Source organism: Bos indicus, chromosome 14 (genome assembly GCF_029378745.1).
Source record: "Bos indicus isolate NIAB-ARS_2022 breed Sahiwal x Tharparkar chromosome 14, NIAB-ARS_B.indTharparkar_mat_pri_1.0, whole genome shotgun sequence".
Classification (NCBI taxonomy): domain Eukaryota; kingdom Metazoa; phylum Chordata; class Mammalia; order Artiodactyla; family Bovidae; genus Bos; species Bos indicus.
The window spans coordinates 22,545,193-22,562,556 of record NC_091773.1 but is presented as its reverse complement, the minus strand read 5'-3'; positions in this window follow the sequence as shown (position 1 = coordinate 22,562,556).

Genomic DNA, 17,364 nt, shown 5'->3' with positions numbered 1-17,364 from the left:
GGCTTTGACTACTAGTTGGTCTTTTGCACAGTCATGCATTTTTCTTGAAAAAACCCTTTTCCCTGAGAGCTTGTATTGCTCCTAGCTAAAGCCTCATCCTGTCACTTTAAGAAGAGGAATGCCCACTCTGGACACGTATTTCATTAACAGAGTATTATCTCCCAGAGTAACTAAGCACTTTCAAAAGAAGGGTGATGGTTACAAGAGCCTCTAAATAATTTGGACTGATTAGGTATCTTAATCCAGTTGCCAGTTAATTGTGTTTGTTTGTGATCAAGAATATGATTTTCACCTAGTCCCCCTCCACAATCTCGCCGTGTTTGGAGAAGGCCCATCTCGGTATCTGCAGCGGGCTCTTTGAAGGTGTTTGCCGAGGAGGTGGGACCGCAGCGCTCACCTGGAGCCAGGAGCTGGAGGAAGGCATGTCGGCCCAACCACCTACGGGTTGACTAAGCGAGATCCCACCACCCACCGCAAACAGCCTGGAGATCTGAAGACCCGAGCCCAGCCCCACCCGCTCCCTCCGCGCCCGGGTCACTATTTCTGGAGGGAAAATGACTCCTCCGGGCTTGAAAGGCTGATGGGAATGAAGGGTGGTCCGAAACGGACCTTCTGAAAGTAGCCGCGCAGAAGGATCAGGTTTCCCCTTTATTCCAAATCTGTCACCCACTGACACTTTTAAAATACAAAAGAAAAGAAAAACACCTAGAAAAGTAAAATAACGAAGTCAAGCAAAGTATTGATACAAGCTCACACTTTTTATTAGGAGGATCCTCAGACATCAACCTGCTCTCAATTGCTCCCAAAGCTCCGAGCTGCTTTCCGCATCCCGCCCCAGACCTCAGCCCCCCAGTTCGAGGGCTGTTTCCACCGCAACCGGATCCCGGAATCCCACCCCAGACCCGGGTGGGTCAGACCTCAGCCCCCTGCCCTCGACGGAAGACTGGCCTTAAACCTGCAGTCCTCTCCTCACTTTGCAGTTTTAGGTCCCTACTTCCTTATTTAATTTTTTAAAAGGATATACTAATGGATATTACGAGTGATATTAGATGAGAACTTCTGTCACAGATAAGCATCAACTCAACAATAAGCGGTTTATTGACATTATTCACTGTTAAACACCGGGGTTGTTTACCTTGACAGCTGGGTCTGGGCAGTGGCTCTGAGTGGGGTAGGGGTGGGAACTCCCTGAACGCATTCAGCTTCGCTGCTGGGGGTCTCGTGTTGGGGCGGGAGGGGGCGCCTGGCCAGTGAGGTGGGGGCGAAGAGGAGAGAGCCGGCAGACGGATCGCTCAGGTTCACTAACCCTTCAGTGATCTGCTTCTGTCATCGAAGTAAATTCTTTCATCTGCTGCCAAATAGTTAAAGCTACATTGTTAGCTGTAACTATTCCTAGGCAGCATGTATCTAATATATGGGATATAATATTGGTGATTCAATATAATTTCTATATTTTATATAAAATATAGAAATATATATAAAATATAGAAACTATATTGCACACAATTTATTATATACAATTATTGTATATCTTGCATACAATTATGTATGTATAATAAAAACAGAAATGTGTATGAATGTATAAAATGTGTGTGTGTATATGTATATATATATGTGTGTGTATATATATATATATATATATATATATACACATTTGTGTTTGTTTTAGCGGTGGGGAAACTGAAGTTTCACATAATCAGTCTAGGGGATCTGGAACCGGAAGCCAAAGCTAGAGAATGCAGTCCATCACCTGAAGTGTTTGTGGCTGTGACAACACAGAAGCCACAGTGTGCTCTTCCTCTAGGTAGCCCAGGCTAACTCCCTGACTTGTGGGGACCCTTTGTCTTTTAATGGGATAAGGCTTTTTGGCCAAGTTCTGCTCATCCCATCCCCCAACTCATTCTGACTTCTAACTTGATGAGTTCCCTTGAAATTCTGGCTGCCACAAATCCCTTCCTTTTCCATCTTCCTTTTGTCCCCATCACCATCAACAAAAGGCTGACTGCAAGTTTCCATCTGTGGAACTTATTTACATATAATAAAATATTGACTTGTTTGGTACCATTTGTATATTATCACCATACTAAGGCCTTTGTTCAGAGAGAGGGTTTTAAATCGTTAATTGATGTGAATTTGTGTTAATCCAGGCAGACACTGTTTCTAAGATTCTTTCCATTCTAAATTACAATTAACTGGACTCTCAAAAGTGCTCAAATTGTCTAGTCATATTCCCTCAGTTTTAAATTTTTTCATAAATAGCTTTCTTGAATTCAAATGATCTTCAAATTCTCTTACTTTACTATTTCATATATCTGTAGGTTTTCTCTAAACCAGGCATCTGCAAATATCTTCAAGTCTTTTAGAGCAAGAACTTTCTGTAAGGAGAATACCTAAAATTGTGACAATATAAAAACTGCCACAACCTGGAGTAATACACCAAAAAGAAAAGTTGTTTCTTTTGTAGATTTATTTTCAGATATAATGGATTTGCATAATAAATTTGCAGTGGTATGTTGGTTCCTTTAAAAAAATAGTTGATATTGTTTCTTAAAGGATATGAATATGGAAAAGTGATTCACTGGCTTACAAAATATAATAATTAATGTTTATACATTACTTCAAAAGTATTTTATATACATACTTCAATTTAATCTTTAAAATAACCCTACTAGTTAAACGTTCTTACTTCTTTCTTTTTTAAATTAATTTTTATTGGAGTATAGTTGATTTACAACATTCTGTTAATTTCAGGTGTACAGCAAAGTGAATCAGTTATATATATACATGTATTCACTCTTTTTTCGATTCCTTTCCTATAAGGTCATTACAGAGCATTGAGCAGAGTTCCCTGTTCTATACAGTAGGTCCTTATTAGTTATCTATATTATATATAATACTGTGTATATGTCAATCCCAATCTCCCAATTTATCCCTCCCTTCCTTTCCCCCTCAGTAACTGTAAGTTTCTTTACTATTGTGTGTTTCTGTTTTGTAAATAGGTTCATTTGTACCATTTTTTTTTAGATTCCACATAGAAGTGATATCATATAATATTTATCTTTCTCTGACTTCTTCATTCAGTAGAACAATCTCTGTGTCCAACCATGTTGTTGCAAATGGCAATATGTCATTCTTTTTTATGACTGAGTAATACTCCATTGTATATATGTACCATTACCTTCTTTATCCATTCCTCCATTGATGGACATTTACGTTGCGTCCGTGTCCTGGCTATTATAAACTTCTTTTTATTTTTTTTTTTAATTTTTACTAAAAGACGATGACATTCAGAGTGATGAATTGACTTACCCAGAGTCACACATCTAGGAAGGACTGGATCACTTGATTCCACAATTTATGCTTTTTCTACAATTCCGCTATGCTAACATGGCTTCACACAGGCAAAAACACCATTCTACCATCTTCCTATTAGCCACTGATGATTCCTCCACTGCCTAAAGGCTTCCAGTCCCCTTAAATTAATATAGCATTTCAGCCTGTCTTGAAGACTGAGGGCAACATGCTTTTCATTCAGTATTTTTGCAGTAACACTTTATATGTCCATAAACTAAGCTTTGATAACAAATATGGTAACACAGAATTCTAAATTTAGCTTATCATCATGAACTTCTGGGGGAACATGCTCCAAAGTTTCCCAGACTTCGGCCAGCAGAGATTCTGTTCCACCTGGAAAGGGTCCTACAGATTGGTATTACAAGCATCCTAGTGGGGCCATTTCCAGGGCTGGAAAACACTGCTTTAACATATTAGAAGTAGTAAATTGTTAATGATGTGCACTAAAATTGTTGCAACATAGAGGAAAGTTATAATGTATGCCAGTTTAAATTTAGGGTACCCAAGTACTATTTTTTTCTAAAACACAAACTAAAAAAGCTTCTTTAGGGTCCTCGCTCCCTGATTATTCATAAAATAATAACATTTCAGAGGAAAGAAACCTCTTAACTTCATTTTATCACTTTTCCCATAAAAAAGACATAACCTAGAACATCTTTAAGACCTTTGACCAATAGGAAAAAAACCTTTCAAAGCTTTCTGGAGGTACAACCCCTTCTGGGATTCTTGGAGTGGCTTCCTCCCAGAAAGAATTGTTTGTGCCTTATTCATGCCTATTAATTATAGCTATTTTTCATTATTTTGCTTACAGAGTTCAGGCTATGAGACATTGCAGTTGGTTATTTTTGTTACAATTGACCACTTGTCCTATTTCTCTGTATACCACTTTCTATCACTTTTGGACACAAGGTAAGGTACTTAATAAATGTTTATTGATTATAAGTCTGATTTGATAAGAAAGATGGGAAAGAACTTGGTATATTCTTGGCCTCCTGAAATCCTGTTTCTTGTGTATTCTTTTCAGTTCATTTCAGTTTCTAAAGTCTTACAATCTCATATACTGCTGGGCACATAAAAAAAATCAGTCGGCCTGTTTCAAACACGTGTCTACCACTGAGTTAGCCCTTGGGTTTTAAGTCATTTTAAGAAGGTTCAAAAAGGCAATCCAAGTTCCTTATAAGCATTCATTAAATAAATATAATTTTTAAACATTTTTTTGCTGCAGTAATGAAGACATTGAAAGACTTTAGACATCTGATTAGCAATATATCCTAGAAAAAGGATATATGCAGTTTGTACAAATTTTTAAAAATATATTTTATTGAAGTGTAGTTGGTATACAATGTTATGTTAATTTATACTCTACAGCAAAGTGATTCAGTTTCACATAATGTTCTTTTTCGTATTCTTTTTCATTACATTTTACCACAGGATATTGAGTATAGTTCCCTGTGCTATACAGCAGGACCTTGTTGTTTATCCTTTCTATACATAATAGTTTGCATCTGATAAACCCAAACTCCCAATCCATTTCTCCCCCACCACCTTCCCCCTTTTGTGTACAATTTTTATCTTTAGTAACTCTTCTGTGAGTTTGACATTGCTTCCCAAATGAAAGTTGGCTTTTTAATTAGACATTAAACCTTGAAAATACATTACACTGAGAGAAGAAACCAGTCACAAGAGATCACATACTAGGTGATTCCATTTATATGACATACCTGGAATAGGCAAATCCAGATAGAAAAGAGATTATCAGTTGCTTAGGGCTGCTGGGGGTGGAGGGCTGAAGGGAGCTGGAGGCAGGGAGTGATAACTAAAAGGCTCAGGGTTTCTTTGGGGGCTGATGAAAATACTATGAACTTGATTGTGGTGATCACTGCACAACTGAATTTACTAAAAACCACTGGATTGTACACTTCAAATGGGCAAATTTTAGAATATTATATCTTTGTGAAACTCTTATTTGAAAAATTATAAATTAGAGACTATCTGGAGAAGACTCCGATATTAAATGTTTTTTTTTGAAATTGAACACTGGTTGGACAATGCACCATGTTAGATGGCACCAATTGGTACAGAATTCCCCCCTCTCCCCTCCCCTACCAGGCACATTTTCATTTGGCACTAAGTAGATTACCCTCTCTTCCAGGGTAGTTAATAGAAAAAGGCTCCAGCACATGAACTAATTGATTTGTGATTAGTCATAGGATGATATTATCATCTGATAAGTTTGCTTTTAAACTTTATCTACTATTTTATGTCTTACTTTAGACTTGAATTCGTAGTTACTTTGGAGCTTTCTTAAAGCATTCTGCACATCTCATTCAGAATCCTAAATGTCTACCCTCCTCCCAGCCTCCTGCGGAATGGATAAACTGAATTTTCGCCTTCTCTCTCTCAGTCTTACTAAGATGAGTGACAATTAAGTTTTGTGGTAGGAATACTGATGAATATTTAAAGAGAAAAAAGATAAGTTTACCTTCAGTTAATCAATCTGTCAATGTCAGACTACTCTATATACAAAATAATCAACAAGGACCTTCTGTATAGCACAGGGAACTCTACTCAATACTCTGTGAAAACCTACATGGGAAGAGAATCTGAAAAAGAATGGATATATGTATATGTATAACTGAGTCACCTAACACAATTGTAAATCAACTATCCTCCAACATAAAATTAAGATTTAAAAATAGTAATTGTAGGAATGGGAAGATGATTTTAACATACAACCTTCTTTCACTTCCCTAATACATGCTGCTTAGTGATTTTTTTCCAATCTCACTTGTTCATTTTGGGACTTGAAGAAATACTTCAGAAAAATTGTGCTTAATGTTTAGTAAGGTCAGGGGTTAAATGAGCTTGAAAAACATTTGTGTAGGAAGAAATTTTCATCACTAGTCAATATTTCAACTTTTTACATAAGAAGCAAAATAATTTTACAAATGGATTTAAAAGATTCATGACTATATTCTGGCTGAAAGCGTTTCTTTAAATGCCTGAGGACTCAAAATGAAAAAGAGAATAATTATTTCTCTACAAATCAAGCTCTTTCTAACTAGTGTTTTCAGATTTAAGCCCGAGTGTCCTTGGCAACGTGCCCTAATATGGCAATGTGCCCTAATATGGCAATTTCTAGAAGGTTCCTCTTGGGTGCAAGAACACTGAGGTTTCTTTGTGAGGTGGGACGTCCCAGGTGTGGGGAAGGTCGGCATCCTTCTTCCACACCAAGAGTCTTTACCAGCTGCTTTCTAAACATCTTATTTGTCCTCAGAGAAATATTTTTCTAAGATTGATTGTGGTAAGGTGTCTGGTTTTGTTAGAAGAGAAAGCAAGAGTTCTTCTATTGGTAAACAAACCAAGAACTTATTATTCAGTTTTTAAATCTGTGGGTTTTTTTCCTATCCAAACAAGTAGTATTTTGTAATCACAATGAAAACTTTAACTCACTTTTGATTCTTTTATTTATGGCACACTTTGGGAAACTTAGTCACTTCTATTTTTGGCCAGGAAGAAAAGAGGGCTTGCAGCCTTAAAAAGAATCAAGATTTCTCAATAACCAAGTGGGTGTTTTACCTTTACTCACTTCAAACTAGTTTTCCCTCTTCTGATAAAAATGCAATTCTTTATTTTCTATACAACTAGTTAATTCCTAACATAAACAGAAAAGCATTATGAATAAAATTTAAGATCATGTAAAGGCATATTCTTTCTGTGGTTCTTAAACAGAACAAACAAACCAACAAAAAAAATCAACAGTGAAAAATCTAAATTTGAAAATTGAGTTAGAAATGTGCTATCATATGCTTATACAGACGCACAGTCATTTCATTTCTGATTTCAGAAACTTAATTGGTGGAGGAAGGTTTAATAATTACTGCTCTCTATACTGTTCTGATTATTCAGATTTTTAAAAGTTTATACTTAATTTCAGAAGATGTAGCCTCTGAATAGAGTCAGGTAACATTTAACTTAATGGGATGATTGTCAGTAGAACAGAATTTGTTCTATAATATGAACGGCACTAAATAATTCTGTATTCTAGTTTACAGTCCCAATTTGAATTTTGACTCATCAGAGGGAGGGACATTTTCTAGAAGGGCCAAGTCATTGAAAGTTACCTGGAATCGGCTCTGAATTTGGGGATAGTCATTCATCCCACTGATCAACTGTGAATATTCGTTGGTAGAAGGACCTTCAAATAGCTAACAAAATACCATCTTTCACCAAATTCATTAATCCCATTTAAAGTAAACACATTTCGCTTAGTCAAAAAAAAAATCTTTGAATTTTAGAATGTCATCATTTTGACCTACTTTTTACACTCTGATTACTTTAAGTTAGATCAAACACAGTTTCTTTGCCTCAACTCAATGGATGGGCTACAGTGGCTCCCAGGCTGATTTGTAGAGCTCATTATGGACTCACAAAGGGTTCAAGGTTACCTTCCAATTTGTTTCAGCCAGAATCAATAAATCTCTCACCTGGTTTCTTTGCTGTACGTATTGTACTGGTTAATCATGTATACACACAGCACAGCACATTAGACCTGGAGAAAGAGTTTTCTGATGGGAGCCAATTTTTAACTACCGTGCTGTTGAAATTGGAAAACAAAGAGAAACTGCTCCTGTTTATTATTAAGGTGTGATGTGAACCAGGAGCCATAAATAATCTTACTGGCCAATTTCCAGGGCAGAAGAAGGAAGGAAAGAAGGAGGAGCGGGGGAGAGAGAGAGAGAACCATCTTGGGAAAATGTTTTGTTGAAGAACTTCAACTTGTAGAAAATTCTACATAGGGAGCCGCTATCGTGCAACTAGAAAAGGGGAAATAGTCAACTCCAACAACACAGAAGTAAGCTTTCTTACTTGTTGTTGTTCAGTCGCTCAGTCATGTCCAGCTCTTTGAGACCCCATGGACTGCAGCATGCCAGGCTTCCCTGTCCTTAACCATCTCCCAGAGTTTCTCACATACACACACAATATTTAAGAGACAGCATGAAATGCTTTATAAAAACTAAATATTAAGCTGTTTGAATGTAAAAAAGCTGTGATAGAGGAACTTCCCTGGCAGTTCAGTGGTTAAGACTTTGCCTTGCGATTCAGGGGGTACAGGTTCAATCCCTGGTCAGGGAGCTGAGACTCCACATGCCTCATGGCCAAAAAACCTAAACATAAAACAGAAGCAGTATTGTAAGAAATAGACTTTAAAAATGGTCCACGTCAAAAAACATTAAAAAAAAGGGGGGGGGGAGAGAGAAAGCTTTAAAAAAAAAAATTGAGAAAATTTTAAAATATTGTCTCTGCAGAGGATCCCTCCCTTTTTCTCATGGCATTTCCATCCTCTTTGCTCTGGAGTTCCCTACGTATGTTTAGAACTAAGATTCAGGGTCCCTAATAGTGGATGGACAGAGCATGGACTTCCCTGGCGCCCAGGCAGTTTAGTTCTGTCCCAGCTGATCCAGGACATTGCTCTGACATCAGCAGCAATGGTCTCTGTCTTACCCCGATGTATCTAGCAGTGTGGTTTGGGGTTAACCATCAAGTGTCTTCTTCCACACAGTGAGAGGGTTGCCCCAGGTGACTCTAGGGTGCCCCTCAGTTTTCATATTCTAGGATTCTGCACTTCTCCAAATGGCAACAAGATTTCAAAAGTCCCAGATCTCTGATGCATTAGCGGAGTAGAATATTACTAAATCTACATATTCTAGTCTGCATAAAAATCACCTGGGGGTATGGAAGGTTGGAAGTAACTCATGAATCTGCATTTTTACCAAGCAGCTGAGGAAATTCTCACCCACATGGCTCTTAAGACGCTTGGGAAGGCTTGCCCTCAGGATTCTTTAAGCTTCTAAGGCTGTGAAAATCAGAACTTTTTAAATGAATTTACCTAGGGGTATCTTTAACGTTCTGAATGGAAATAGCAGCTTGTGCATTTAGGAAATTAACATATATAAAAGACAATCCCAGGAAGAGGGGCTTTAGTCTTAGCTGGGGGACAATTAATAGATTTAAGCTTCACATTCCCATTGCTGGTTGTGAAGAATGAGTCTGGGAGATAAAGAATGATAAGAACAATGTCCCTATTTTCAATTTTAGTGTGAATTATTTCCTGTAACAAAATAAAGTTCAAACTATGAATCACTGAAAAACCTCACATTCCTTAAATCTCAACTGTTTGTTTTATATGCCTTAATACCATTAAGAGATGTTCAAAATTGCTCTTTCTAGTCCTACTTGTTCTAAGCTAGTTTAATCCATGTTTAGTAATGCAGAATCCAGTATTGACCCATCCACTCTCTCTTTTTTAAACAGCAACTCTTTTTGAGGTACGTTTCAGTATCCTGCAATTCACCCTTTAAAAGTGTTTGATTCAATGGCTCTATATTCGCTGATATCTGCAACCTTAACTACAATTTTAAAAGGTTCATCACCCTGGAAAGAAACTTTTTGCAGTCACTCCTCCTCCTCACCGCCTACCACCTCAAGGTCCCCGAAATTGATAATGGACTTTCTGTCTCTATAGTTTTGCCTATTTGGGACATTTCATAGACATGGAATAACAGACTGTGTGGTCTTTTGTGACTGGCTTCACTTCCGTGGCCGGATGCTTTCCAGGCTCATCCCTGTGGATGTCAGGCAGGTGTCAGGATCCCATGCCTCTGTCTGGATGAATAATATTCTATTGACTGGATACACCACGTTTCATCTATCCATTGATAGATATTTGGGTTGTTTCTACTTTGGAGCTGTTACGAATAATGCTGCTCTCAACATTTGTATACTAGTTTTTGTGCAGATTCGTGTTTTCAGTTCTCTTGGGGCAGAACTGCTAGACCACACAGAAACGTTTTGTTTAACCATCTGAAGAATTACTGGACTGTTTTACAAAGTGCCTGCACCATCTTAAAAATCCTACCAGCAATGTGTGAGGTTTCTAGTTTCTCCACATCTTTACCAGTTTTTTATATTATCAGTCTTTTTTATTATGGCCATCCTAATGGGTATGAACCAGTCTCTCCATATGGTTTCACTTGAATTTCCCTGATGACTAATGATGTTGAGTATCTTTTCATGTGCTTATTGGTGATTCATGTATCTTCCTTGGAGAAAGAGTCCTAATCAGACTCTTAAGCTCATTTTGAAATTGGCAGTCTTTTTATTGTTGAGTTGTAAGAATTCTTTTTATATTCAGATACCAGTTCCTTCCCTGGAGAAGGGAAAGGCTGCCCACTCTAGTATTCTGGCCTAGAGAATTCCATGGACTCGCAAAGAGTCGGACACGACTGAACGACTTTCACTTCACTTCTCCAAAAGGATTTGGAGAAGGAAATGTTAACCCACACCAGTATTCTTGTCTGGGAAACCTCATAGACAGAGAAGCCTGGCTACAGTCCATGAGATCACAAGAGTCAGACACGACTTAGCAACTAAACCACCACCACACCACCACCACCACCAGTTCCTTATCAGATGTATGATTTGCAAATATTTCTCCCAGGTTGTCATTTCACTGTTGATAGAGTCCTTAGAAGCACAAAATTTGTTGATTTTGATGAAGTCCATTTTTGTATATCTCTTTATCAGTTTCTTGTGTTTTTTTGTGTTGTATCTAAGAAACTATTTCCTAATCCAAGATCATGAACATTTATGCCTATATTTCATGAATTTTATAACTTTAGCCCTTACATTTATGTCTGACCCATTTCTTAGAATTTTATCTATTTTTTAATTGATGAAAAACACATAGCATAATATTACCATTTTAAAACTATTTTTTAAGTGTATAGTTCAATATCCAGAACTCTTTTCATCTTTCAAAGCCGAAATTCTATAGCAACCAAACAACAGCCAAATCCCCTCAAGTCTCTGACCACCCTCATTCTACATTCTGTTCTATGAATTTGACTACCTCCTAAAAATAGTTGTCTTTTGTGACTGGCTTATATCACTTTGCATAATGTTCTCAAAGTCTATGTGTGTTGTAGCATCTGTTAGAATTTCCTCCCTTTTTTAGGTTGAATAATATTTTATTGTGAGTATAGACCACATTTTTTTAAGTGTTCAATCCATTTTGAGTTCATTATTGTTGTTTATGGTGTGAAGTATTCCAATTTCATTTATTCTTTTGTATGTGGAAATCCTGTTGTCTTGGCACTATTTGTGGCCCATTTATTCTTAGCACAGATGAGTAATTGAATTTAAATGACTGTTATTTCAAACGCTTAAATGTCGGGGCTGGGGGGGAAGGGCAAAGACTGGTTTAAAAGAAATAGGATAATACTATAATCAGGATACTTTGTGTTGTGGATAAGGATCTGTATTTCAAGACAAGTATTTTTTAATGTAAAATTATTGTGTCATTGCTCCTTCCTTATATTTCAGAATCCTACCTTTTTGTTTTACTATTTAAAAGTAGACCATCAGATCATGTGATGCTTTAAAGGAATTGTGAAACTGAATCATTCAAACCAAACTTTAAAATATTCAGTGATTATTATTATCATCAATGTTTAAATATATTGGGTATCATCAAGTTTGCATATGGACATAGACATTGGGGAAAAAAGGAGTCAAAATCACCTCTACCTTTTAACAGAAATGTCATTCACCAAGTCAATGTACACTTGACTACCAATAGGTGGCGCTAGACATTTAGTCAGTATTTCACTCATTTGTCCATCGTCTATAATATAAATAACTATAAAGTCTTCCACTGGAAAAGAAACCATCCCTATCAGGACTATAAAACCACTGGGAGAAAATGGACTCTCTTCCTCATAGTCACATTCAAGCTGACAGTAAGTGAACGCCACTTTCATTCAAAATGATTCCACAGGGACATGTTTACAGATTTTAGCTGCCCCAACATTCAGTGGTAAAGAATCCTCCTGCCAGTGCAGGAGATGCAAGAGACACAGGTTCAATTTCTGGGTAGAGAAGATCCCCTGAAGGAGGAAATGGCAACCCCCCCCCCCCAGTACTCTTGCCTGGGAAATTTCATGGACAGAGGGACCTGGCCGCCTACAGTTCATGGGGTCACAAAGAGTTGGACATGATGGAGTAACTAAGCACACACACCTTGAGGAGAGAGAGGAAGGACTCAAGGACTTCTTTTGGCCTAAAAGATCAGAAAGAATGACTTTTTAAATTTACTTGTTAAATGTTTATGCATTTGACAGGACTTAGCCCAAGGTCTGCAAATTTTGTGAGAGAGACTGTATTGCTCCAGCCACCTCCAGCCCCTGGAAGCTACTGATGTTCATGAAAAGATGTTTGGCCATGTGGGCTCAGTCAGTGGGCCCATCACAAACAATGAAGCCTCAAAGCCCTTTCAAGTGGGGCAGAGCATGGCTTTTTGGTCACATCCACTTGAATTTTACTTTAAGTAATGCAACAACTATAAGAAAGCACACATCAACTGCAACCAGGTTTTGTCGGGAGTTTTTTGAGCTGCTTGCATTTCAGAATTTTGGATAAAGAATGATTGATTTGAACGCGTTCTACCACTTGATCATTACATGATTTTGAGAGAGTCACCATTTGATGCCTCGGGAAGGTAATTTATAAATCAGGAAATGATTTGCCATGAGGATTAAACCAGCTGGTGCCACACATGATGCCATGAATGTTATAAAGAATTCCAAAGATGCAGGTTCTCTTGAGTGCCCACAGCAGCAATCAGATCTGGCTAATTTCATCCAAAGGGCTAGGTGAAGAGAGATGTGGATAAGTGAGAAAATCTGAGGAAAAGCTGAACTGTCAGGAGAGGTGGGCGGTGGAGGAGCAGAGGAAGCAGGATTGATGGACATGGAGGACCGGTTTCTATGACCCCCAAGGTGTGTGACTCCGGTCAAGGTGGGCTCTGCCAGCACCTGCAATGGAGATGGAATGGGAGGCTGCTTCCATCTCTCCATCCTTAATTCCTGCGCCAAGACTGTGTTCTGTAAGAAGCAATCCCAGTTCCTGTGGGTTCTAATTGCAATAAATAGCTCATTACAAACTTGGGGGAAAGGAGCCAAAGACAGAAAAAAATGTCACGTATGAAATATGATGTTTAATAGTCTAATTTCAAATATTGGCCCATTTATGTGTGTGAGGTTGGGCGAGCCTCTTGTCTTTAAAGCAGGTCACCCAATATTTATAGCAGAGCTATTTATGATAGCCAAGACATGGATGAACATAAATGTCCATCAGTGGAGAAATGGACAAAGAAGATGTGGTACATGTATGCGATGGAATGTTACTCAGCCACGAAAAGAATGAAATAATGCCATTTGCAACAGCATGGATGGACCTAGAGACTATGAAGTAAGTGAAGTAAGTCAGAGAAAGACAAATACCGTATGACATTACCTACATGTGAAATTTTTTTTTAAATGGTATAAATGAACTTATTTACAAAACAGAAACAGGCTCACAGACATAGAAAACAAAATTTTGATTACCAAAGGGGAAAGGTGGCTGTGGAGGATAAATTAGGAGTTTGAGATTCCCATATACATACCAGTATATCTAAAATAGATAACCAAAAAGGACCTACTGTACAGCACAGGGAACTTTGCTCAGTACTCTGTAATGACCTAAATGGGTAGTGATACATGTATGTGTTTAATGGAACCACTTAACTGTACACCTGAAACTCACACAACATTGTCAAACAAATATAGTCCAATATGAAATAAAAATTGATTGAAAAATGGGCAGTGGAAGATTATGCTAATATAGGTAGAAGACATTTATTCAAATTACTATGAGTGTTATTTGATTTATACTCATTTTACTTCCCTGTGTAATAAAAATCTTATAAAAATAAAAATTGAAATAGGATCAATAAATAAAGCAGGTCATAACGGTGCCACATCCCATGGCTGTGGTCATTGATGGTGGCCCCCGTGTTGGTACTTGGATGCACTCACACTGACCTCAATGTTAGCCTTGGCAGATTGCAAACGAAGCACTTAATCAAACAAGGTACATTTTCACACCATTCTGTTTTGTCGCAGCTGCAGCTACCCTTGGTAGGGAACGCAGGTCACAAGGTAAATGCAGGAACCAGAGAATGAATAGCTGCACATCAAAGCCACTCCCGAGGGTAGGAGGTAGGAGTCTAGGTGCAGGGGCTGGTTAACATGTCACTAGAGGCTCTCTGAAGGTGCAGTTTGGTTTCATTCCTTTCTTTCTTTCTACCTTCCTTCCTTCAGCTCACTCCACTGCCGGGGGCTGGGTGGGTTATCAATGCTGGGGACACTTGAGACATAGAAATAGATTTCATATGTGTTTTAAGATAATGCTAATTGATTCCCTCTTTTTGAATATTACTTACCTCAGCAAAATAAAATAACCTGGATAAAGACATATATTAAAATAATCACTCCTATATATAAAAAAAAAAAAACTACACCACAGACAGAAAAGTAAAGACACGTTCTAAAAATGCAGATTGTGTCAGAAGAGCAGTGGCATGTTTGAGCTGATGAAAATTGTCAACAAGGAAACTCAGTCCCGCAGGTTCTCATTAGACTCTCCACTGTCTTTTCTTGTCTCTCAAAAGGCCCTAAGAGTCAGGAACTGGAGAACATCAAATCTGATATTGCTTCTAGGCTTTTTGACTAAGATCTAGTGTAGTATGGAGGCTTCCCAGGTAGCTCAACTGGTAAAGAATTCACCTGCCCATACAAGAAACACAAAAGATGCAGTTTCGATCCCTGGGTCGGGAAGGTCCCCTGGAAGAGGGTATGGCAACCCACTCCAGTTTTCTTGCCTGGAGAATCCCATGGACATAGGAAACCTGGTGGACTTGAGTCCATGGGTCGCAGAGAGTCTGACACGACTGAGTACACATGCACGCAATGGAATCTGGAATCTCCGCTTTTACCCCATAAGACGGATGTCTCGATTGCTTTGTGATCCACTTTCTCTAAAATAAGCAGTCAGAGGTAATCCCCAGCCCAACCCCGCCAAACTGCACTATTCAGCCTGCTTGATAAGAGATGAGTGAAAATAGACCTTGTCTGAACAATCAGAGTGTATCTGAGGAATGCCTAAAGGTCCGAGAGGCATCAACTGTCAGACTTCAGCACTGGCGGTGACAGGGAGGGTCACTCAGAAACCACTGGGGTCACCAACACTAAGAGATGATAGGGCTGGGGGCTTTAAGCCACCGGAGTGTGGTGGGTGCCAGAGGCTAGGTCAGAGGGAGGTGGAGAGACAAGGGGGGCAGGGGCATACTGTCCTGATGCTCCCCCAGGGAAAGGAGCCAATCAGAGGGCCTGTGTGACCCCTGCAGGGGGATGATGATGTTGGGGTGGTTGCCTAGGAGGCCTGCTGAGAGCAGGGGATGTCCCCTCTCTGCTGATTTGTCCTAAGGCTACCCAGGTCAGGGGAGACCTCCATGGGGTTGCTGAACACAGCCAGATATAAGCAGGAAATCTGGGAGTAGGGTCTACCTCTTGCTGAGCTGTGTCCCAAACTGCTAGAACTCTAGTAAAGGATAACCCAAAGACTTGGTAACTTGGAAACATCTCTACTTCTTCAGATTAGTCTGTGGACAATGTCACCCCTTCATAAATGCCCTTTGATATGATCTGTGAGCACGACAAGTGTGCTGATGTCCTGTCCTGCCCAGCTCTGTTCTCTGGAATTTATGTGTGTGGACTCGTTCATCTCAAATACCCAGGAAGATGGGCCTGTTCTTCTCCGTCTCTTGTCCACAGCCTAGGAAGTCAGGCCTTAAGTACATTCTGATTTTGATATTATAATAGCATAAGATTTGGGATATGTTTTTGAAAGGAAAACCAACTTGATTGCCACTGAGCAAGTCAACAAAGTAAATCCTGATGGGGAAAGGGGGTATTTAGGGATCTGAGCTCACGAGGGGCATGAGCAAGTAGAGCAGGAGAAAAAGGATTCAATTCCCCAAAGTTCTGTGTGTAGACTATGTTTTACTTTTAACAATACACCAAAAAATGTCTTCCTGTTTTGGAAAGATCTTCAATGAAGTTGAAAGGGAGAATAATATAATTCATAGGTTCATCTAGTGAACATTCAAACATGTCTCTTTTTTTTTTCCTTTCTCTTTTACTTTGGCTGTGCCACATGGCATGCGGGATCTTAGTTTCCCAATCAGGGATGGAATCTATGCTCCCTGCAGTGGAAGCGTGGCGTCCTGACCACTGGACCATCAGGAAAGTCCCCAGACATACCTTTTAAATACACAGGTACTGAAACTCATGAACTATTTCAATGAACATAAAGGTACTAATATGGTCAAGTATCTTAATTATTTTTCTGATGAATCTGGGAATTTTTCTTTTCGTGTGACTCGATGGAAATAAATTAATGGGCTGCCATACAAGATAGTTGTTTAATATGAACTCTCTAAATATTGCACTTAGTACAATGTGCTTTAAGACAGCAATATATATTCAGACTTCAGATTCTCAGTGGATCCTCCGACCAAAAGTTTTGTAAGACGTCAAGGCCTGCCATGTGCTACATCAATTTCCTTTTAAAAGCAAGTCCTAGATATTGCTAGAGACCAAAGTTTTGAATCAAAATGTTTCTGTCGGTTTCCATGTGGACGCTGCCACAGTGTACATCACACGACACACTCTACCTGGAACTCAGAGCTGGAAGTGTGAAGAATCGTGTGGACAAACTCATGGCGAATTCCCTGGCAACAGAGCCTCCGGCATCTTCTCGCTGGTTGGTGCTATGACAGAGATAAGCCATTTCAGCCACACATGTCTTTATCCAACCTTGGAAGGCATCCAAAGGAAACACAGAGACTTCTGACATCAGAAAACACCTGTTGACTTTGGAGCATCCATATCAATGAAGGCAAAACATACAGCAGATGTAAGCCTGCTCTTCGGGAATAAAAGGAATGTCAAGTATGAGAAAAAAAAAGTCAGGAGGAAATGGAGATAGACACTTCCAGATTCTTCCACCTCTTTATAAATATGCCATTATTTAGGTTAATGTCTTAAAAATTTGGCCTCAAAGACA